Consider the following 25,265-nt stretch of genomic DNA (forward strand, 5'->3'; position numbering starts at 1 on the left):
TTAAGCAAAGAGCCACAGGTGATGCCCATTCATTTCCATTTGAAAACTTTTTCTTCAGGCTTCACAAAGGGGTGCCCTGAGGCAAAGGCCTTCTTGACATTCAGGGCAACAGAACAATAGGTAAGCAAAAGGCCCAAAGCAGGGTTTCTCCAGGGAGACTTTACTGGTCACACTGATATCTGAGTTTTCTGAGATGCTCACCATTCCTTCCAGCTCTCCAGTACATGGCCATGTCACCGAGCTTGGAGGTGGTACATATCTTGGACACAAAACCATGAGCCTATTCTGGAGAGTGGCCAGAATTCAGGAAGAAAACAGGAACTTAGGAAGATAGTAGGTGTTGCCCATCCATAAGGCAAGCCGCAGTCCATTCATGAATTGGGCAGGATGAATGCTGGGAAGCTTTCTACTAGACAGGACACATCCATTGATGCATTCTCTTTTCTAATGTCTACAACCAGGGACACAGTGGGATACACAAACATAGAAACACTCGCCTCGTCAAAAGACTTACTAGAAACAGTCCACTCCAAAACAAACAAACCGCCTTTCCTACCTATTCTCAGAACATGAGACAAAACCACAAACTCACACCCACACCCACAAAGGCACCTCCTTCTTCCAAGTTGGTCTGTGACTACCCGGAGTGCCGTCTGACTCGTGGGCCATACTATGTTCCCGCGAAATGGCCTGTCCTGTCCCACATCTGGCCTCCTTGGCCAACTCTGTGAAGTTGTCAGGAGCCAGCGGTGAGCCACTACCTGCTTTCTCAGGAAAGGCCCCTCTGCAGAGCTTTCCTGGCATTTGGCCATCCTCACATCAGTAGGTACCAAGAAAGACTGACTCTGTCCTTGGTAAATCCAAACAAGTGAGCCCACTGGGACTGGGACTGGGACTGGCTCTGGGTGCCTGGCTTCCTGGATCCCAAGTTCAGAGAGTTCCATCACCAAGGAAGTGAGGTGAGGTCACTTCCTTCAGGAACTGAATGAGGTCACTGCCTTGGCAACCACTGTGTCCTAACAGTTGCTTCCAGGGCTCCCATGAGATGGAGGCTGCCCCTCCTTCCTGTGACACTTTCACAAGTTAGAATGGAATATCAACCATAGGCACCAAGGGACAGCTCTCCACACAGGCCTGCTTTGGTCCATCTTGTCTACATTAAGAAGAGAGAGGCTCATTCAGACACATCCCTTCATCCTGACCAGGTTGTTTGCCATGGAACATGACTTGTGCTCTCTCAGGTCCTTCACAGCGGCCTACATCTTCTCCAGGGATCATTTCTGCATGGACCTTTGAGGTTCTCAGCAGGTGGAAGATCCCCTACATTCCTGTATTGTAAGACCAACTCTGTCCCTGCTCTTCTGTAAAGTTAGATTGAGGGAACAGTGTATGGTTAGGGTTAAGAACCTGTTCGGTTTGGGTTAGGAATCACTCTGCTGGATGATGAATGGTATTGGGAACCTGTGATATTTATAATAATATATAGGTGAAATATATGTATGAAAACAGAAATCCAAGTAAGATTTGAAGGCCAGAAGGGCATTGGGCCCTTGATTGGGTTACTTAGCTTTGAATGACTTTCTGCACAGATGTCTCAGATAAATCGATATACAATGGCACAGGACCTTGTACCTTGGATGATTGAATGTAGAAGAGAACACCCAGTCAAAAAGGGATAGTAGGTAGGATTAGGAAGATAGTTGGTAGGTTTAGGAAGAAGAGTGAGTATAAAATTTGGACCAAAAGTTCTTTAGCAATAGGGTGTCGGTTAGAGAGTGAATGTAAATGTCAGCACATGTTAAGGGTCAGTCACAATGATGAACTGGGGAACATATGTAGGAAAGCAGATATCAATAGGGACATTAGGAAATCAGGCAAAGTATAAAGTGAGTGAGAGGATTAGACATATTCAACAGGGTTGAGGTTGAATATATCATCTTAGGAAGAAACAAATGTGTAGTCACCAATAGGATTGACATTTGAGAGCATTAGGCAACCTGGACAAGGATGTTTTGAGTAATCCATGCTCACTTTCCAATGAGGCTTTGGTACAATCATAAGTGTGACCTTTGCATTTTGTGTCCAGAATATCACTGTGATACAATGTATATGGAGATCAGGTGTCATGAGTATTTCTTCCACCATTTCTGGGAGTAATATGTTGAAGACATATAAATTAGCCTTTGGGGGTACAAATAGGTGTACCCTGGGTCTATGAATATAGAGATAATGCATGAATAGACCCTACTGTGAATAAATATTATAACTGGTTCCAATTTAAATAATGGATTGAATGGATATCTGAAAATATATAGGAAATCTAATATTGATACACAACCATTCATTCCAACCAGTTATACATCAAATGGTGATATTAGGGTGATGGTTTACCATGAAGGGGGTGTGAGTTTGGCTTCAAAAGGGATTATGGAAATGGAAAAGAATGTGTTTGGAAAGAAGTCTCATGATAAGACCAGTCAAGAAACGTGGAGGAATACATGTGTTCTGAAGCAGGAAGTGATTGAAAGTGAACCAAATGCCTAGAAATTTGTGAACATGAGGATGAAATACATATCCTATGATGTGCATCAACTGAAGAAATAGTAATGTATCAGTGTTGAATAAAAATGAAGGTCAAAATACACATCATGTCCCATAGGAATCTACTGGCATTGATGTTAAACTGGGTCAGTTCCTGTAGAAATATTAGGATCTCTATGCACCATTCTCTGAAGTTAGTTTTCAGCACTAGGAAACAAATATGTATTTCAGGTGGATGAATATTTCTGAGAATAATCTTGTGAAAAGTTGATTATAAATCCACATATATGAACATGGATGAATTTAGGGAGTGTATAATAAGACACATATATTTCATATTTTGAAAAATCTGGAGAGTTTGTGTATATTGTGTGTGTGTGTGTGTGTGTATATATACACACACACATACACACAGAACACACACACAGACATTAAAAAGTAGAAATACATATGCCAATCGAAATTCATCATGAAATATATATCATCCACAGATCCAAAAAAAATTATGTTACTGAACATGGATTTATGTATCATGTTGTTCAAGTAGGAAGCTCACCGGTAGGTTGAATTTTCAGTTCCAACAGCATTTAGGAGGAGTGATCTCTTCTCACAATTTGTATCTGCCAAGTCAGCCACCTCACAAGAGTGGACGAGGGATAGCAGGTAGGATTCTATATGTGCATGTAAAAATACATGTTGCTGAATAGGCTACAGAGAAAGGGAGACAGAAATTCACACATTTGTTAACTCTCAAAACACATGGAGAACTACTCTATTAAATTGGACAAGATTTAAAACACCTACCCTTTGTAATGCTAAAGGCAAGTCCAACTATACACCATGCCTGCTCTGAACTGCCTGTATTTCTATTGTGTTTGGGTTATTTTTCTCCATCATATTAGTATTCGTAGTCAGAATCTAGTAGGGTATGGGTTAGTGTCAGGGATTCAGTATTTCAAAGGGAAAATAGGAAAATGAATCCAATGTGTAGGCAAATATGTGCTACACAAAAACCTTCCCACTCTCATCCAGAACAATGCCTTGACATTACCTTCGCAACAAGTAAGACACAATTCGTGGAGAAGAGTTAGAAAAGCTGTGAATACGTATGTGGAATGGAAAATGCTCAGGAGTTCACAACCTTGGAGGTGGTAGAGGAGTTTCTATAAGTAAGGGAGACAGGGTAAACACTCCACAAACATGGAGCTCTGCTGGCCTAAAGACTTTGTGAGAAACTGCCTCTGAGGTGGGGCACTTGAAATATATGTTGTTGTCAGGAGCTTTAGCTTCCTTTGTAGTGAGACCATCAAAGCTGGGTCTGCATCTATGTGACCTGGAGGACATGGTTTCTGATTTTCCAATGAACATGAGGCAGAAGTGCTGAATTCTCTCTTTGCAGGTAAACTGTGGCCACTGGGGTCTAAGTGTCTCCCTGTGTGGACTGTGAAGCCGTTTGGTCATCCTCCACTTTTCACTGTGTTTCTTGCTGCTGCACTGGGAGTTTGGAATTTGCTTCAGGAAATACAAGGAATTCAACTGGGACACCGTGCTGGAGGGAGTTCTGTCACGTGTGGTGGGTCAAGGTCCTAGGAGAATGCACCAGCCAGGCTTCTATCCCACAGAGCTTGCCCCCTTGACCATAGCAACCTGATTCTGAACACTGCCCTGAAACCTCTCCATATAACAAGATGCCTTTACATAGAAGGGTCTGCTCACTGCACCATGTCAGTCACAAGCCATTTGGAAGCCAGTGGCAGATCCACATGGCCCCACCACAGATGTTTTATCACACACCTGCACACCACTGCTCTAGGCCCGCTACTCAGCAGGCCCCAACTTACTGGCATCTCTGTTTTACACCATTTTCATGAAACCCAGTCAATCAAGGCACTGTCTGGTACACACATGATCAGCAAAACAGGACATCCAAAGGTTCTCCAGTGCCACCTGGTCATGGGAATTTCAAAAATCTCATGGTATTTATCTAGCTAGCCATTTTTAAAGGATGAAGTTAGAGGCACTGTGGGTTTCCGTTCCTTCAGGAACTATTAAATGGTGAGGAAGCTCATTTCAACGAAAGCTCTGGAGAACTCTCACAAACAAGGCTTCCCAAAGAGTGGCCAAAAGGTCACAGGAAGCCAGGCCCATTGAGGTCTACAAATGTGAGGTCTATGTGTGTTTTGACTCTCAACTATGGCTGCCAGGTCTTTAAGAATAAAATCATGTGATATCCGGGCTGAGATTCCCAGTGCTCTGTGGAAAGCCAGCCTGGGCCTACATCTCAGTTTCCAAGGGCGACTCTCATGCATGGCCTCCTCAAATCCCAACACAATTCATGGCAATACTTCTCTGAGGTCAGTTCCAGAACTCGGTCTCCAAGGGGAATCACACCAGAGTTCAAGCCCAGGTGGACCCAGTCATCTCTTCCCACCGCCACACCAATGACCACAATTCAAACCAAAACACTGCCACATGGCCCTCATCTTCTTCCACTTAGACACTCATCATAACCTCTGGCTGGGCTGGAGGTTTCCATGAGGGGCACAGCCCAAGACAGTGTCCACAATAAGCTCCCTTGCCCCTCATTTGCCTAATGTCAGGGTGGCCTGGACACCCTTCCTGTGAACCTGGAGTGATCCAATAGGCCTGCCGTTAATACTGGCTCCGCTTCTCCAATTGGAGGCCTACTGACTGCCGGGTATAGATTCTTTGTGTGAATTGGAGTCATGAGAAAACCCAAGCACCTATGGGCTAGCCTCTGCAGGGCTTTGAAGAACTCCTTTGACCCGAAGGATCCCTATTCTCACTTGATGGAGGTCAGGAACCTTACAGAGGAAGGCGAGAGACATCATCCACAATGACTGCTTTTGTGCCAATTTGGCTTTGGATGCACACATGGGATCTCTCTTTGGATCCGTCAGGTGCTGACAACCTAAGCCACAGCCTCACACAGGGCCAAGAGGCTGATTCAGACACATCCCTTTGCAAAGCCATTAAGCAAAGAGCCACAGGTGATGCCCATTCATTTCCATTTGAAAACTGTTTTCTTGAGGCTTCACAAAGGGGTGCCCTGAGGCAAAGGCCTTCCTGACATTCAGGGCAACACAACAATAGGTAAGCAAAAGGCCCAAAGCAGGGTTTCTCCAGGGAGACTTTACTGGTCACACTGATATCTGAGTTTTCTGAGATGCTCACCATTCCTTCCAGCTCTCCAGTACATGGCCATGTCACCGAGCTTGGAGGTGGTACATATCTTGGACACAAAACCATGAGCCTATTCTGGAGAGTGGCCAGAATTCAGGAAGAAAACAGGAACTTAGGAAGATTGTAGGTGTTGCCCATCCATAAGGCAAGCCGCAGTCCATTCATGAATTGGGCAGGATGAATGCTGGGAAGCTTTCTACTAGACAGGACACATCCATTGATGCATTCTCTTTTCTAATGTCTACAACCAGGGACACAGTGGGATACACAAACATAGAAACACTCACCTCGTCAAAAGACTTACTAGAAACAGTCCACTCCAAAACAAACAAACCGCCTTTCCTACCTATTCTCAGAACATGAGACAAAACCACAAACTCGCACCCACACCCACAAAGGCACCTCCTTCTTCCAAGTTGGTCTGTGACTACCCGGAGTGCCTTCTGACTCGTGGGCCAATCTATGTTCCCGCGAAATGGCCTGTCCTGTCCCACATCTGGCCTCCTTGGCCAACTCTGTGAAGTTGTCAGGAGCCAGCGGTGAGCCACTACCTGCTTTCTCAGGAAAGGCCCCTCTGCAGAGCTTTCCTGGCATTTGGCCATCCTCACATCAGTAGGTACCAAGAAAGACTGACTCTGTCCTTGGTAAATCCAAACAAGTGAGCCCACTGGGACTGGGACTGGGACTGGCTCTGGGTGCCTGGCTTCCTGGATCCCAAGTTCAGAGAGTTCCATCACCAAGGAAGTGAGGTGAGGTCACTTCCTTCAGGAACTGAATGAGGTCACTGCCTTTGCAACCACTGTGTCCTAACAGTTGCTTCCAGGGCTCCCATGAGATGGAGGCTGCCCCTCCTTCCTGTGACACTTTCACAAGTTAGAATGGAATATCAACCATAGGCACCAAGGAACAGCTCTCCACACAGGCCTGCTTTGGTCCATCTTGTCTACATTAAGAAGAGAGAGGCTCATTCAGACACATCCCTTCATCCTGACCAGGTTGTTGGCCATGGAACATAACTTGTGCTCTCTCAGGTCCTTCACAGCGGCCTACATCTTCTCCAGGGATCATTTCTGCATGGACCTTTGAGGTTCTCAGCAGGTGGAAGATCCCCTACATTCCTGTATTGTAACACCAACTCTGTCCCTGCTCTTCTGTAAAGTTAGATTGAGGGAACAGTGTATGGTTAGGGTTAAGAACCTGTTCGGTTTGGGTTAGGAATCACTCAGCTGGATGATGAATGGTACTGGGAACCTGCGATATTTATAATAATATATACGTGAAATATATGTCTGAAAACAGAAATCCAAGTAAGAAGTGAAGGCCAGAAGGGCATTGGGCCCTTGATTGGGATACTTAGCTTTGAATGACTTTCTTCACAGATGTCTCAGATAAATCGATATACAATGGCATAGGACCTTGTACCTTGGATGATTCAATGTAGAAGAGAACATCCAGTAAAAAAGGGATAGTAGGTAGGATTAGGAAGATAGTTGGTAGGTTTAGGAAAAAGAGTGAGTATAAAATTTGGACCAAAAGTTCTTTAGCAATAGGGTGTCGGTTAGAGAGTGAATGTAAATGTCAGTACACGTGAAGAGTCAGTCACAATGATGAAGGGGGGAACATGTGTAGGAAAGCAGATATCAATAGAGATATTAGGAAATCAGGCAAAGTATAAAGTGAGTGAGAGGATTAGACTTTTTCAACAGGGTTGAGGTTGAATATATCATCTTAGGAAGAAACAAATGTGTAGTCTCCAATAGGATTGACATTTGAGAGCATTAGGCAACCTGGACAAGGATGTTTTGAGTAATCCATGCTCACTTTCCAATGAGGCTTTGGTTCAATCATGAGTGTGACCTTTGCATTTTGTGTCCAGAATATCAGTGTGATAAAATGTATATGGAGATCAGGTGACATGAGTATTTCTTCCACCATTTCTGGGAGTAATATGTTGAAGACATATAAAGTAGCCTTTGGGGGTACAAATAGGTGTACCCTGGGTCTATGAATATAGAGATAATGCATGAATAGACCCTACTGTGAATAAATATTATAACTGGTTCCAATTTAAATAATGGATTGAATTGATATCTAAAAATATATAGGAAATCTAATATTGATACACAACCATTCATTCCAACCAGTTATACATCTAATGGTGATATTAGGGTTATGGTTTACCATGAAGGGGGTGTGACTTTGGCTTCAAAAGGGATTATGGAAATGGAAAAGAATGTGTTTGGAAAGAAGTCTCATGAAAAGACCAGTCAAGAAACGTGGAGGAACACATGGTTTCTGAAGCAGGAAGTGATTGAAAGTGAACCAAATGCCTAGAAATTTGTGAACTTGAAGATGAAATACATATCCAACGATGTGCATCAACTGAAGATATAGTAATGTACCAGTGTTGAATAAAAATGAACGACAACATACACATCATGTCCCATAGGAATCTACTTGCATTGATGTTAAACTGGCTCAGTTCCTGTAGAAATATTAGGATCTCTATGCACCATTCTCTGAAGTTAGTTTTCAGCACTAGGAAACAAATATGCATTTCAGGTGGATGAATATTTCTGAGAATAATCTTGTGAAAAGTTGATTATAAATCCACATATATGAACATGGATGAATTTAGGGAGTGTATAATAAGACACATATATTTCATATTTTGAAAAATCTGGAGAGTTTGTGTATATTGTGTGTGTGTGTGTATATATATATATATATATATATATATATATATATATATATATATATATATACACACACACACACACATACACACAGAACACACACACAGACATTGAAAAGTGGAAATATATATGCCAATCGAAATTCATCGTGAAATATATATCATCCACAGATCTAAAAATATTTATGTTACTGAACATGGATTTATGTATCATGTCGTTCAAGTAGGAAGCTCACCCATAGGTTGAATTTTCAGTTCCAAACCGCTTTTAGGAGGAGTGATCTCTTCTCACAATTTGTATCTGCCAAGTCAGCCACCTCACAAGAATGGACGTGGGATAGCAGGTAGGATTCTATATGTGTATGTAAAAATACGTGTTGCTGAATAGGCTACAGAGAAAGGGAGACAGGAATTCACACATTTGTTAACTCTCAAAACACATGGAGAACTACTTCGATTAAATTGGACAAGATTTATAACACCTACCCTTTGTAATGCTAAAGGCAAGTCCAACTATACACCATGCCTGCTCTGAACTGCTTGTATTTCTATTCTGTTTGGGTTATTTTTCTCCATCATATTAGGATTTGTAGTCAGAATCTAGTAGGGTATGGGTTAGTGTCAGGGATTCAGTATTTCAAACGGAAAATAGGAAAATGAATCCAATGTGTAGGCAAATATGTGCTACACAAAATCCTTCCCACTCTCATCCAGAACAATGCCTTGACATTACCTTCGCAACAAGTAAGACGCAATTCGTGGAGAAGAGTTAGAAAAGCTGTGAATACGTATGTGGAATGGAAAATGCTCAGGAGTTCACAACCTTGGAGGTGGTAGAGGAGTTTCCATAAGTAAGGGAGACAGGGTAAACACTCCACAAACATGGAGCTCTGCTGGCCTAAAGACTTTGTGAGAAACTGCCTCTGAGGTGGGGCACTTGAAATATATGTTGTTGTCAGGAGCTTTAGCTTCCTTTGTAGTGAGACCATCAAAGCTGGGTCTGCATCTATGTGACCTGAAGGACATGGTTTCTGATTTTCCAATGAACATGAGGCAGAAGTGCTGAATTCTCTCTTTGCAGGTAAATTGTGGCCACTGGGGTCTAAGTGTCTCCCTGTGTGGACTCTGAAGCCATTTGGTCATCCTCCACTTTTTGTGGTGTTTCTTGCTGCTGCACTGGGAGTTTGGAATTTCCTTCAGGAAATACAAGGAGTTCAACTGGGACACCGTGCTGGAGGGAGTTCTGTCACGTGTGGTGGGTCAAGGTCCTAGGAGAATGCACCAGCCAGGCTTCTATCCCACAGAGCTTGCCCCCTTGACCATAGCAGCCTGATTCTGAACACTGCCCTGAAACCTCTCCATATAACAAGATGCCTTTACATAGAAGGGTCTGCTCACTGCACCATGTCAGTCACAAGCCATTTGGAAGCCAGTGGCAGATCCACATGGCCCCACCACAGATGTTTTATCACACACCTGCACACCACTGCTCTAGGCCCGCTACTCAGCAGGCCCCAACTTACTGGCATCTCTGTTTTACACCATTTTCATGAAACCCAGTCAATCAAGGCACTGTCTGGTACACTCATGATCAGCAGAACAGGACATCCAAAGGTTCTCCAGTGCCACCTGGTCATGGGAATTTCAAAAATCTCATGGTATTTATCTAGCTAGCCATTTTTAAAGGATGAAGTTAGAGGCACTGTGGGTTTCCATTCCTTCAGGAACCATTAAATGGTGAGGAAGCTCATTTCAACGAAAGCTCTGGAGAACTCTCACAAACAAGGCTTCCCAAAGAGTGGCCAAAAGGTCACAGGAAGCCAGGCCCATTGAGGTCTACAAATGTGAGGTCCATGTGTGTTTTGACTCTCAACTATGGCTGCCAGGTCTTTAAGAATAAAATTATGTGATATCCGGGCTGAGATTCCCAGTGCTCTGTGGAAAGCCAGCCTGGGCCTAGATCTCAGTTTCCAAGGGCGACTCTCATGCATGGCCTCCTCAAATCCCAACACAATTCACGGCAATACTTCTCTGAGGTCAGTTCCAGAACTCAGTCTCCAAGGGGAATCACACCAGAGTTCAAGCCCAGGTGGACCCAGTCATCTCTTCCCACTGCCACACCAATGACCACAATTCAAACCAAAACACTGCCACATGGCCCTCATCTTCTTCCACATAGACACTCATCATAACCTCTGGCTGGGCTGGAGGTTTCCATGAGGGGCACAGCCCAAGACAGTGTCCACAATAAGCTCCCTTGCCCCTCATTTGCCTAATGTCAGGGTGGCCTGGACACCCTTCCTGTGAACCTGGAGTGATCCAATAGGCCTGACGTAAATACTGGCTCCGCTTCTCCAATTGGAGGCCTACTGACTGCCGGGTATAGATTCTTTGTGTGAATTGGAGTCATGAGAAAACCCAAGCACCTATGGGCTAGCCTCTGCAGGGCTTTGAAGAACTCCTTTGACCCGAAGGATCCCTATTCTCACTTGATGGAGGTCAGGAACCTTACAGAGGAATGCGAGAGACATCATCCACAATGACTGCTTTTGTGCCAATTTGGCTTTGGATGCACACATGGGATCTCTCTTTGGATCCGTCAGGTGCTGACAACCGAAGCCACAGCCTCACACTGGGCCAAGAGGCTGATTCAGACACATCCCTTTGCAAAGCCATTAAGCAAAGAGCCACAGGTGATGCCCATGCATTTCCATTTGAAAACTGTTTTCTTCAGGCTTCACAAAGGGGTGCCCTGAGGCAAAGGCCTTCCTGACATTCAGGGCAACAGAACAATAGGTAAGCAAAAGGCCCAAAGCAGGGTTTCTCCAGGGAGACTTTACTGGTCACACTGATATCTGAGTTTTCTGAGATGCTCACCATTCCTTCCAGCTCTCCAGTACATGGCCATGTCACCGAGCTTGGAGGTGGTACATATCTTGGACACAAAACCATGAGCCTATTCTGGAGAGTGGCCAGAATTCAGGAAGAAAACAGGAACTTAGGAAGATAGTAGGTGTTGCCCATCCATAAGGCAAGCCGCAGTCCATTCATGAATTGGGCAGGATGAATGCTGGGAAGCTTTCTACTAGACAGGACACATCCATTGATGCATTCTCTTTTCTAATGTCTACAACCAGGGACACAGTGGGATACACAAACATAGAAACACTCGCCTCGTCAAAAGACTTACTAGAAACAGTCCACTCCAAAACAAACAAACCGCCTTTCCTACCTATTCTCAGAACATGAGACAAAACCACAAACTCACACCCACACCCACAAAGGCACCTCCTTCTTCCAAGTTGGTCTGTGACTACCCGGAGTGCCGTCTGACTCGTGGGCCATACTATGTTCCCGCGAAATGGCCTGTCCTGTCCCACATCTGGCCTCCTTGGCCAACTCTGTGAAGTTGTCAGGAGCCAGCAGTGAGCCACTACCTGCTTTCTCAGGAAAGGCCCCTCTGCAGAGCTTTCCTGGCATTTGGCCATCCTCACATCAGTAGGTACCAAGAAAGACTGACTCTGTCCTTGGTAAATCCAAACAAGTGAGCCCACTGGGACTGGGACTGGGACTGGCTCTGGGTGCCTGGCTTCCTGGATCCCAAGTTCAGAGAGTTCCATCACCAAGGAAGTGAGGTGAGGTCACGTCCTTCAGGAACTGAATGAGGTCACTGCCTTGGCGACCACTGTGTCCTAACAGTTGCTTCCAGGGCTCCCATGAGATGGAGGCTGCCCCTCCTTCCTGTGACACTTTCACAAGTTAGAATGGAATATCAACCATAGGCACCAAGGAACAGCTCTCCACACAGGCCTGCTTTGGTCCATCTTGTCTACATTAAGAAGAGAGAGGCTCATTCAGACACATCCCTTCATCCTGACCAGGTGGTTTGCCATGGAAGATGACTTGTGCTCTCTCAGGTCCTTCACAGCGGCCTACATCTTCTCCAGGGATCATTTCTGCATGGACCTTTGAGGTTCTCAGCAGGTGGAAGATCCCCTACATTCCTGTATTGTAAGACCAACTCTGTCCCTGCTCTTCTGTAAAGTTAGATTGAGGGAACAGTGTATGGTTAGGGTTAAGAACCTGTTCGGTTTGGGTTAGGAATCACTCTGCTGGATGATGAATGGTATTGGGAACCTGTGATATTTATAATAATATATAGGTGAAATATATGTATGAAAACAGAAATCCAAGTAAGATTTGAAGGCCAGAAGGGCATTGGGCCCTTGATTGGGTTACTTAGCTTTGAATGACTTTCTGCACAGATGTCTCAGATAAATCGATATATACAATGGCACAGGACCTTGTACCTTGGATGATTGAATGTAGAAGAGAACATCCAGTCAAAAAGGGATAGTAGGTAGGATTAGGAAGATAGTTGGTAGGTTTAGGAAGAAGAGTGAGTATAAAATTTGGACCAAAAGTTCTTTAGCAATAGGGTGTCGGTTAGAGAGTGAATGTAAATGTCAGCACATGTTAAGGGTCAGTCACAATGATGAACTGGGGAACATATGTAGGAAAGCAGATATCAATAGAGACATTAGGAAATCAGGCAAAGTATAAAGTGAGTGAGAGGATTAGACATATTCAACAGGGTTGAGGTTGAATATATCATCTTAGGAAGAAACAAATGTGTAGTCACCAATAGGATTGACATTTGAGAGCATTAGGCAACCTGGACAAGGATGTTTTGAGTAATCCATGCTCACTTTCCAATGAGGCTTTGGTACAATCATAAGTGTGACCTTTGCATTTTGTGTCCAGAATATCACTGTGATACAATGTATATGGAGATCAGGTGTCATGAGTATTTCTTCCACCATTTCTGGGAGTAATATGTTGAAGACATATAAATTAGCCTTTGGGGGTACAAATAGGTGTACCCTGGGTCTATGAATATAGAGATAATGCATGAATAGACCCTACTGTGAATAAATATTATAACTGGTTCCAATTTAAATAATGGATTGAATGGATATCTGAAAATATATAGGAAATCTAATATTGATACACAACCATTCATTCCAACCAGTTATACATCTAATGGTGATATTAGGGTGATGGTTTACCATGAAGGGGGTGTGAGTTTGGCTTCAAAAGGGATTATGGAAATGGAAAAGAATGTGTTTGGAAAGAAGTCTCATGAAAAGACCAGTCAAGAAACGTGGAGGAATACATGTGTTCTGAAGCAGGAAGTGATTGAAAGTGAACCAAATGCCTAGAAATTTGTGAACATGAGGATGAAATACATATCCTATGATGTGCATCAACTGAAGAAATAGTAATGTATCAGTGTTGAATAAAAATGAAGGTCAAAATACACATCATGTCCCATAGGAATCTACTGGCATTGATGTTAAACTGGGTCAGTTCCTGTAGAAATATTAGGATCTCTATGCACCATTCTCTGAAGTTAGTTTTCAGCACTAGGAAACAAATATGTATTTCAGGTGGATGAATATTTCTGAGAATAATCTTGTGAAAAGTTGATTATAAATCCACATATATGAACATGGATGAATTTAGGGAGTGTATAATAAGACACATATATTTCATATTTTGAAAAATCTGGAGAGTTTGTGTATATTGTGTGTGTGTGTGTGTATATATATATACACACACACATACACACAGAACACACACACAGACATTAAAAAGTAGAAATATATATGCCAATCGAAATTCATCATGAAATATATATCATCCACAGATCCAAAAAAAATTATGTTACTGAACATGGATTTATGTATCATGTTGTTCAAGTAGGAAGCTCACCGGTAGGTTGAATTTTCAGTTCCAACAGCATTTAGGAGGAGTGATCTCTTCTCACAATTTGTATCTGCCAAGTCAGCCACCTCACAAGAGTGGACGTGGGATAGCAGGTAGGATTCTATATGTGCATGTAAAAATACATGTTGCTGAATAGGCTACAGAGAAAGGGAGACAGAAATTCACACATTTGTTAACTCTCAAAACACATGGAGAACTACTTCTATTAAATTGGACAAGATTTAAAACACCTACCCTTTGTAATGCTAAAGGCAAGTCCAACTATACACCATGCCTGCTCTGAACTGCCTGTATTTCTATTGTGTTTGGGTTATTTTTCTCCATCATATTAGTATTCGTAGTCAGAATCTAGTAGGGTATGGGTTAGTGTCAGGGATTCAGTATTTCAAACGGAAAATAGGAAAATGAATCCAATGTGTAGGCAAATATGTGCTACACAAAAACCTTCCCACTCTCATCCAGAACAATGCCTTGACATTACCTTCGCAACAAGTAAGACGCAATTCGTGGAGAAGAGTTAGAAAAGCTGTGAATACGTATGTGGAATGGACAATGCTCAGGAGTTCACAACCTTGGAGGTGGTAGAGGAGTTTCCATAAGTAAGGGAGACAGGGTAAACACTCCACAAACATGGAGCTCTGCTGGCCTAAAGACTTTGTGAGAAACTGCCTCTGAGGTGGGGCACTTGAAATATATGTTGTTGTCAGGAGCTTTAGCTTCCTTTGTAGTGAGACCATCAAAGCTGGGTCTGCATCTATGTGACCTGGAGGACATGGTTTCTGATTTTCCAATGAACATGAGGCAGAAGTGCTGAATTCTCTCTTTGCAGGTAAACTGTGGCCACTGTGGTCTAAATGTCTCCCTGTGTGGACTCTGAAGCCATTTGGTCATCCTCCACTTTTCGTGGTGTTTCTTGCTGCTGCACTGGGAGTTTGGAATTTGCTTCAGGAAATACAAGGAGTTCAACTGGGACACCGTGCTGGAGGGAGTTCTGTCACGTGTGGTGGGTCAAGGTCCTAGGAGAATGCACCAGCCAGGCTTCTATCCCACAGAGCTTGCCCCCTTGACCATAGCAACCTGATTCTGAACACTGCCCTGAAACCTCTCCATATAACAAGATGCCTTTACATAGAAGGGTCTGCTCACTGCACCATGTCAGTCACAAGCCATTTGGAAGCCAGTGGCAGATCCACATGGCCCCACCACAGATGTTTTATCACACACCTGCACACCACTGCTCTAGGCCCGCTACTCAGCAGGCCCCAACTTACTGGCATCTCTGTTTTACACCATTTTCATGAAACCCAGTCAATCAAGGCAGTGTCTGGTACACACATGATCAGCAGAACAGGACATCCAAAGGTTCTCCAGTGCCACCTGGTCATGGGAATTTCAAAAATCTCATGGTATTTATCTAGCTAGCCATTTTTAAAGGATGAAGTTAGAGGCACTGTGGGTTTCCATTCCTTCAGGAACCATTAAATGGTGAGGAAGCTCATTTCAACGAAAGCTCTGGAGAACTCTCACAAACAAGGCTTCCCAAAGAGTGGCCAAAAGGTCACACGAAGCCAGGCCCATTGAGGTCTACAAATGTGAGGTCCATGTGTGTTTTGACACTCAACTATGGCTGCAGGTCTTTAAGAATAAAACCATGTGATATCCGGGCTGAGATTCCCAGTGCTCTGTGGAAAGCCAGCCTGGGCCTAGATCTCAGTTTCCAAGGGCGACTCTCATGCATGGCCTCCTCAAATCCCAACACAATTCACGGCAATACTTCTCTGAGGTCAGTTCCAGAACTCAGTCTCCAAGGGGAATCACACCAGAGTTCAAGCCCAGGTGGACCCAGTCATCTCTTCCCACCGCCACACCAATGACCACAATTCAAACCAAAACACTGCCACATGGCCCTCATCTTCTTCCACATAGACACTCATCATAACCTCTGGCTGGGCTGGAGGTTTCCATGAGGGGCACAGCCCAAGACAGTGTCCACAATAAGCTCCCTTGCCCCTCATTTGCCTAATGTCAGGGTGGCCTGGACACCCTTCCTGTGAACCTGGAGTGATCCAATAGGCCTGCCGTTAATACTGGCTCCGCTTCTCCAATTGGAGGCCTACTGACTGCCGGGTATAGATTCTTTGTGTGAATTGGAGTCATGAGAAAACCCAAGCACCTATGGGCTAGCCTCTGCAGGGCTTTGAAGAACTCCTTTGACCCGAAGGATCCCTATTCTCACTTGATGGAGGTCAGGAACCTTACAGAGGAAGGCGAGAGACTTCATCCACAATGACTGCTTTTGTGCCAATTTGGCTTTGGATGCACACATGGGATCTCTCTTTGGATCCGTCAGGTGCTGACAACCTAAGCCACAGCCTCACACAGGGCCAAGAGGCTGATTCAGACACATCCCTTTGCAAAGCCATTAAGCAAAGAGCGACAGGTGATGCCCATTCATTTCCATTTGAAAACTGTTTTCTTCAGGCTTCACAAAGGGGTGCCCTGAGGCAAAGGCCTTCCTGACATTCAGGGCAACAGAACAATAGGTAAGCAAAAGGCCCAAAGCAGGGTTTCTCCAGGGAGACTTTACTGGTCACACTGATATCTGAGTTTTCTGAGATGCTCACCATTCCTTCCAGCTCTCCAGTACATGGCCATGTCACCGAGCTTGGAGGTGGTACATATCTTGGACACAAAACCATGAGCCTATTCTGGAGAGTGGCCAGAATTCAGGAAGAAAACAGGAACTTAGGAAGATAGTAGGTGTTGCCCATCCATAAGGCAAGCCGCAGTCCATTCATGAATTGGGCAGGATGAATGCTGGGAAGCTTTCTACTAGACAGGACACATCCATTGATGCATTCTCTTTTCTAATGTCTACAACCAGGGACACAGTGGGATACACAAACATAGAAACACTCGCCTCGTCAAAAGACTTACTAGAAACAGTCCACTCCAAAACAAACAAACCGCCTTTCCTACCTATTCTCAGAACATGAGACAAAACCACAAACTCACACCCACACCCACAAAGGCACCTCCTTCTTCCAAGTTGGTCTGTGACTACCCGGAGTGCCGTCTGACTCGTGGGCCATACTATGTTCCCGCGAAATGGCCTGTCCTGTCCCACATCTGGCCTCCTTGGCCAACTCTGTGAAGTTGTCAGGAGCCAGCGGTGAGCCACTACCTGCTTTCTCAGGAAAGGACCCTCTGCAGAGCTTTCCTGGCATTTGGCCATCCTCACATCAGTAGGTACCAAGAAAGACTGACTCTGTTCTTGGTAAATCCAAACAAGTGAGCCCACTGGGACGGGGACTGGGACTGGCTCTGGGTGCCTGGCTTCCTGGATCCCAAGTTCAGAGAGTTCCATCACCAAGGAAGTGAGGTGAGGTCACTTCCTTCAGGAACTGAATGAGGTCACTGCCTTGGCAACCACTGTGTCCTAACAGTTGCTTCCAGGGCTCTCATGAGATGGAGGCTGCCCCTCCTTCCTGTGACACTTTCACAAGTTAGAATGGAATATCAACCATAGGCACCAAGGAACAGCTCTCCACACAGGCCTGCTTTGGTCCATCTTGTCTACATTAAGAAGAGAGAGGCTCATTCAGACACATCCCTTCATCCTGACCAGGTGGTTTGCCATGTAAGATGACTTGTGCTCTCTCAGGTCCTTCACAGCGGCCTACATCTTCTCCAGGGATCATTTCTTCATGGACCTTTGAGGTTCTCAGCAGGTGGAAGATCCCCTACATTCCTGTATTGTAAGACCAACTCTGTCCCTGCTCTTCTGTAAAGTTAGATTGAGGGAACAGTGTATGGTTAGGGTTAAGAACCTGTTCGGTTTGGGTTAGGAATCACTCTGCTGGATGATGAATGGTATTGGGAACCTGTGATATTTATAATAATATATAGGTGAAATATATGTATGAAAACAGAAATCCAAGTAAGATTTGAAGGCCAGAAGGGCATTGGGCCCTTGATTGGGTTACTTAGCTTTGAATGACTTTCTGCACAGATGTCTCAGATAAATCGATATACAATGGCACAGGACCTTGTACCTTGGATGATTGAATGTAGAAGAGAACATCCAGTCAAAAAGGGATAGTAGGTAGGATTAGGAAGATAGTTGGTAGGTTTAGGAAGAAGAGTGAGTATAAAATTTGGACCAAAAGTTCTTTAGCAATAGGGTGTCGGTTAGAGAGTGAATGTAAATGTCAGCACATGTTAAGGGTCAGTCACAATGATGAACTGGGGAACATATGTAGGAAAGCAGATATCAATAGAGACATTAGGAAATCAGGCAAAGTATAAAGTGAGTGAGAGGATTAGACATATTCAACAGGGTTGAGGTTGAATATATCATCTTAGGAAGAAACAAATGTGTAGTCACCAATAGGATTGACATTTGAGAGCATTAGGCAACCTGGACAAGGATGTTTTGAGTAATCCATGCTCACTTTCCAATGAGGCTTTGGTACAATCATAAGTGTGACCTTTGCATTTTGTGTCCAGAATATCACTGTGATACAATGTATATGGAGATCAGGTGTCATGAGTATTTCTTCCACAATTTCTGGGAGTAATATGTTGAAGACATATAAATTAGCCATTGGGGGTACAAATAGGTGTACCCTGGGTCTATGAATATAGAGATAATGCATGAATAGACCCTACTGTGAATAAATATTATAACTGGTTCCAATTTAAATAATGGATTGAATGGATATCTGAAAATATATAGGAAATCTAATATTGATACACAACCATTCATTCCAACCAGTTATACATCTAATGGTGATATTAGGGTGATGGTTTACCATGAAGGGGGTGTGAGTTTGGCTTCAAAAGGGATTATGGAAATGGAAAAGAATGTGTTTGGAAAGAAGTCTCATGAAAAGACCAGTCAAGAAACGTGGAGGAATACATGTGTTCTGAAGCAGGAAGTGATTGAAAGTGAACCAAATGCCTAGAAATTTGTGAACATGAGGATGAAATACATATCCTATGATGTGCATCAACTGAAGAAATAGTAATGTATCAGTGTTGAATAAAAATGAAGGTCAAAATACACATCATGTCCCATAGGAATCTACTGGCATTGATGTTAAACTGGGTCAGTTCCTGTAGAAATATTAGGATCTCTATGCACCATTCTCTGAAGTTAGTTTTCAGCACTAGGAAACAAATATGTATTTCAGGTGGATGAATATTTCTGAGAATAATCTTGTGAAAAGTTGATTATAAATCCACATATATGAACATGGATGAATTTAGGGAGTGTATAATAAGATACATATATTTCATATTTTGAAAAATCTGGAGAGTTTGTGTATATTGTGTGTGTGTGTGTGTGTGTGTGTGTGTATATATATACACACACACATACACACAGAACACACACACAGACATTAAAAAGTAGAAATATATATGCCAATCGAAATTCATCATGAAATATATATCATCCACAGATCCAAAAATATTTATGTTACTGAACATGGATTTATGTATCATGGTGTTCAAGTAGGAAGCTCACCGGTAGGTTGAATTTTCAGTTCCAACAGCATTTAGGAGGAGTGATCTCTTCTCACAATTTGTATCTGCCAAGTCAGCCACCTCACAAGAGTGGACGTGGGATAGCAGGTAAGATTCTATATGTGCATGTAAAAATACATGTTGCTGAATAGGCTACAGAGAAAGGGAGACAGAATTTCACACATTTGTTAACTCTCAAAACACATGGAGAACTACTTCTATTAAATTGGACAAGATTTAAAACACCTACCCATTGTAATGCTAAAGGCAAGTCCAACTATACACCATGCCTGCTCTGAACTGCCTGTATTTCTATTGTGTTTGGGTTATTTTTCTCCATCATATTAGTATTCGTAGTCAGAATCTAGTAGGGTATGGGTTAGTGTCAGGGATTCAGTATTTCAAACGGAAAATAGGAAAATGAATCCAATGTGTAGGCAAATATGTGCTACACAAAAACCTTCCCACTCTCATCCAGAACAATGCCTTGACATTACCTTCGCAACAAGTAAGATGCAATTCATGGAGAAGAGTTAGAAAAGCTGTGAATACGTATGTGGAATGGACAATGCTCAGGAGTTCACAACCTTGGAGGTGGTAGAGGAGTTTCCATAAGTAAGGGAGACAGGGTAAACACTCCACAAACATGGAGCTCTGCTGGCCTAAAGACTTTGTGAGAAACTGCCTCTGAGGTGGGGCACTTGAAATATATGTTGTTGTCAGGAGCTTTAGCTTCCTTTGTAGTGAGACCATCAAAGCTGGGTCTGCATCTATGTGACCTGGAGGACATGGTTTCTGATTTTCCAATGAACATGAGGCAGAAGTGCTGAATTCTCTCTTTGCAGGTAAACTGTGGCCACTGGGGTCTAAGTGTCTCCCTGTGTGGACTCTGAAGCCATTTGGTCATCCTGCACTTTTCGTGGTGTTTCTTGCTGCTGCACTGGGAGTTTGGAATTTGCTTCAGGAAATACAAGGAGTTCAACTGGGACACCGTGCTGGAGGGAGTTCTGTCACGTGTGGTGGGTCAAGGTCCTAGGAGAATGCACCAGCCAGGCTTCTATCCCACAGAGCTTGCCCCCTTGACCATAGCAACCTGATTCTGAACACTGCCCTGAAACCTCTCCATATAACAAGATGCCTTTACATAGAAGGGTCTGCTCACTGCACCATGTCAGTCACAAGCCATTTGGAAGCCAGTGGCAGATCCACATGGCCCCACCACAGATGTTTTATCACACACCTGCACACCACTGCTCTAGGCCCGCTACTCAGCAGGCCCCAACTTACTGGCATCTCTGTTTTACACCATTTTCATGAAACCCAGTCAATCAAGGCACTGTCTGGTACACTCATGATCAGCAAAACAGGACATCCAAAGGTTCTCCAGTGCCACCTGGTCATGGGAATTTCAAAAATCTCATGGTATTTATCTAGCTAGCCATTTTTAAAGGATGAAGTTAGAGGCACTGTGGGTTTCCATTCCTTCAGGAACCATTAAATGGTGAGGAAGCTCATTTCAACAAAAGCTCTGGAGAACTCTCACAAACAAGGCTTCCCAAAGAGTGGCCAAAAGGTCACACGAAGCCAGGCCCATTGAGGTCTACAAATGTGAGGTCCATGTGTGTTTTGACTCTCAACTATGGCTGCCAGGTCTTTAAGAATAAAATCATGTGATATCCGGGCTGAGATTCCCAGTGCTCTGTGGAAAGCCAGCCTGGGCCTAGATCTCAGTTTCCAAGGGCGACTCTCATGCATGGCCTCCTCAAATCCCAACACAATTCACGGCAATACTTCTCTGAGGTCAGTTCCAGAACTCAGTCTCCAAGGGGAATCACACCAGAGTTCAAGCCCAGGTGGACCCAGTCATCTCTTCCCACCGCCACACCAATGACCACAATTCAAACCAAAACACTGCCACATGGCCCTCATCTTCTTCCACATAGACACTCATCATAACATCTGGCTGGAGGTTTCCATGAGGGGCACAGCCCAAGACAGTGTCCACAATAAGCTCCCTTGCCCCTCATTTGCCTAATGTCAGGGTGGCCTGGACACCCTTCCTGTGAACCTGGAGTGATCCAATAGGCCTGCCGTTAATACTGGCTCCGCTTCTCCAATTGGAGGCCTACTGACTGCCGGGTATAGATTCTTTGTGTGAATTGGAGTCATGAGAAAACCCAAGCACCTATGGGCTAGCCTCTGCAGGGCTTTGAAGAACTCCTTTGACCCGAAGGATCCCTATTCTCACTTGATGGAGGTCAGGAACCTTACAGAGGAAGGCGAGAGACATCATCCACAATGACTGCTTTTGTGCCAATTTGGCTTTGGATGCACACATGGGATCTCTCTTTGGATCCCTCAGGTGCTGACAACCAAAGCCACAGCCTCACACAGGGCCAAGAGGCTGATTCAGACACATCCCTTTGCAAAGCCATTAAGCAAAGAGCCACAGGTGATGCCCATGCATTTCCATTTGAAAACTGTTTTCTTCAGGCTTCACAAAGGGGTGCCCTGAGGCAAAGGCCTTCCTGACATTCAGGGCAACAGAACAATAGGTAAGCAAAAGGCCCAAAGCAGGGTTTCTCCAGGGAGACTTTACTGGTCACACTGATATCTGAGTTTTCTGAGATGCTCACCATTCCTTCCAGCTCTCCAGTACATGGCCATGTCACCGAGCTTGGAGGTGGTACATATCTTGGACACAAAACCATGAGCCTATTCTGGAGAGTGGCCAGAATTCAGGAAGAAAACAGGAACTTAGGAAGATAGTAGGTGTTGCCCATCTATAAGGCAAGCCGCAGTCCATTCATGAATTGGGCAGGATGAATGCTGGGAAGCTTTCTACTAGACAGGACACATCCATTGATGCATTCTCTTTTCTAATGTCTACAACCAGGGACACAGTGGGATACACAAACATAGAAACACTCGCCTCGTCAAAAGACTTACTAGAAACAGTCCACTCCAAAACAAACAAACCGCCTTTCCTACCTATTCTCAGAACATGAGACAAAACCACAAACTCACACCCACACCCACAAAGGCACCTCCTTCTTCCAAGTTGGTCTGTGACTACCCGGAGTGCCGTCTGACTCGTGGGCCATACTATGTTCCCGCGAAATGGCCTGTCCTGTCCCACATCTGGCCTCCTTGGCCAACTCTGTGAAGTTGTCAGGAGCCAGCGGTGAGCCACTACCTGCTTTCTCAGGAAAGGCCCCTCTGCAGAGCTTTCCTGGCATTTGGCCATCCTCACATCAGTAGGTACCAAGAAAGACTGACTCTGTTCTTGGTAAATCCAAACAAGTGAGCCCACTGGGACGGGGACTGGGACTGGCTCTGGGTGCCTGGCTTCCTGGAACCCAAGTTCAGAGAGTTCCATCACCAAGGAAGTGAGGTGAGGTCACTTCCTTCAGGAACTGAATGAGGTCACTGCCTTGGCAACCACTGTGTCCTAACAGTTGCTTCCAGGGCTCCCATGAGATGGAGGCTGCCCCTCCTTCCTGTGACACTTTCACAAGTTAGAATGGAATATCAACCATAGGCACCAAGGAACAGCTCTCCACACAGGCCTGCTTTGGTCCATCTTGTCTACATTAAGAAGAGAGAGGCTCATTCAGACACATCCCTTCATCCTGACCAGGTGGTTTGCCATGGAAGATGACTTGTGCTCTCTCAGGTCCTTCACAGCGGCCTACATCTTCTCCAGGGATCATTTCTTCATGGACCTTTGAGGTTCTCAGCAGGTGGAAGATCCCCTACATTCCTGTATTGTAAGACCAACTCTGTCCCTGCTCTTCTGTAAAGTTAGATTGAGGGAACAGTGTATGGTTAGGGTTAAGAACCTGTTCGGTTTGGGTTAGGAATCACTCTGCTGGATGATGAATGGTATTGGGAACCTGTGATATTTATAATAATATATAGGTGAAATATATGTATGAAAACAGAAATCCAAGTAAGATTTGAAGGCCAGAAGGGCATTGGGCCCTTGATTGGGTTACTTAGCTTTGAATGACTTTCTGCACAGATGTCTCAGATAAATCGATATATACAATGGCACAGGACCTTGTACCTTGGATGATTGAATGTAGAAGAGAACATCCAGTCAAAAAGGGATAGTAGGTAGGATTAGGAAGATAGTTGGTAGGTTTAGGAAGAAGAGTGAGTATAAAATTTGGACCAAAAGTTCTTTAGCAATAGGGTGTCGGTTAGAGAGTGAATGTAAATGTCAGCACATGTTAAGGGTCAGTCACAATGATGAACTGGGGAACATATGTAGGAAAGCAGATATCAATAGAGACATTAGGAAATCAGGCAAAGTATAAAGTGAGTGAGAGGATTAGACATATTCAACAGGGTTGAGGTTGAATATATCATCTTAGGAAGAAACAAATGTGTAGTCACCAATAGGATTGACATTTGAGAGCATTAGGCAACCTGGACAAGGATGTTTTGAGTAATCCATGCTCACTTTCCAATGAGGCTTTGGTACAATCATAAGTGTGACCTTTGCATTTTGTGTCCAGAATATCACTGTGATACAATGTATATGGAGATCAGGTGTCATGAGTATTTCTTCCACCATTTCTGGGAGTAATATGTTGAAGACATATAAATTAGCCTTTGGGGGTACAAATAGGTGTACCCTGGGTCTATGAATATAGAGATAATGCATGAATAGACCCTACTGTGAATAAATATTATAACTGGTTCCAATTTAAATAATGGATTGAATGGATATCTGAAAATATATAGGAAATCTAATATTGATACACAACCATTCATTCCAACCAGTTATACATCTAATGGTGATATTAGGGTGATGGTTTACCATGAAGGGGGTGTGAGTTTGGCTTCAAAAGGGATTATGGAAATGGAAAAGAATGTGTTTGGAAAGAAGTCTCATGAAAAGACCAGTCAAGAAACGTGGAGGAATACATGTGTTCTGAAGCAGGAAGTGATTGAAAGTGAACCAAATGCCTAGAAATTTGTGAACATGAGGATGAAATACATATCCTATGATGTGCATCAACTGAAGAAATAGTAATGTATCAGTGTTGAATAAAAATGAAGGTCAAAATACACATCATGTCCCATAGGAATCTACTGGCATTGATGTTAAACTGGGTCAGTTCCTGTAGAAATATTAGGATCTCTATGCACCATTCTCTGAAGTTAGTTTTCAGCACTAGGAAACAAATATGTATTTCAGGTGGATGAATATTTCTGAGAATAATCTTGTGAAAAGTTGATTATAAATCCACATATATGAACATGGATGAATTTAGGGAGTGTATACTAAGACACATATATTTCATATTTTGAAAAATCTGGAGAGTTTGTGTATATTGTGTGTGTGTGTGTGTATATATATACACACACACATACACACAGAACACACACACAGACATTAAAAAGTAGAAATATATATGCCAATCGAAATTCATCATGAAATATATATCATCCACAGATCCAAAAATATTTATGTTACTGAACATGGATTTATGTA

This window comes from Spermophilus citellus, assembly GCF_964194105.1.
Source record: "Spermophilus citellus genome assembly, chromosome: 11".
NCBI classification, from domain to species: Eukaryota; Metazoa; Chordata; class Mammalia; order Rodentia; family Sciuridae; genus Spermophilus; species Spermophilus citellus.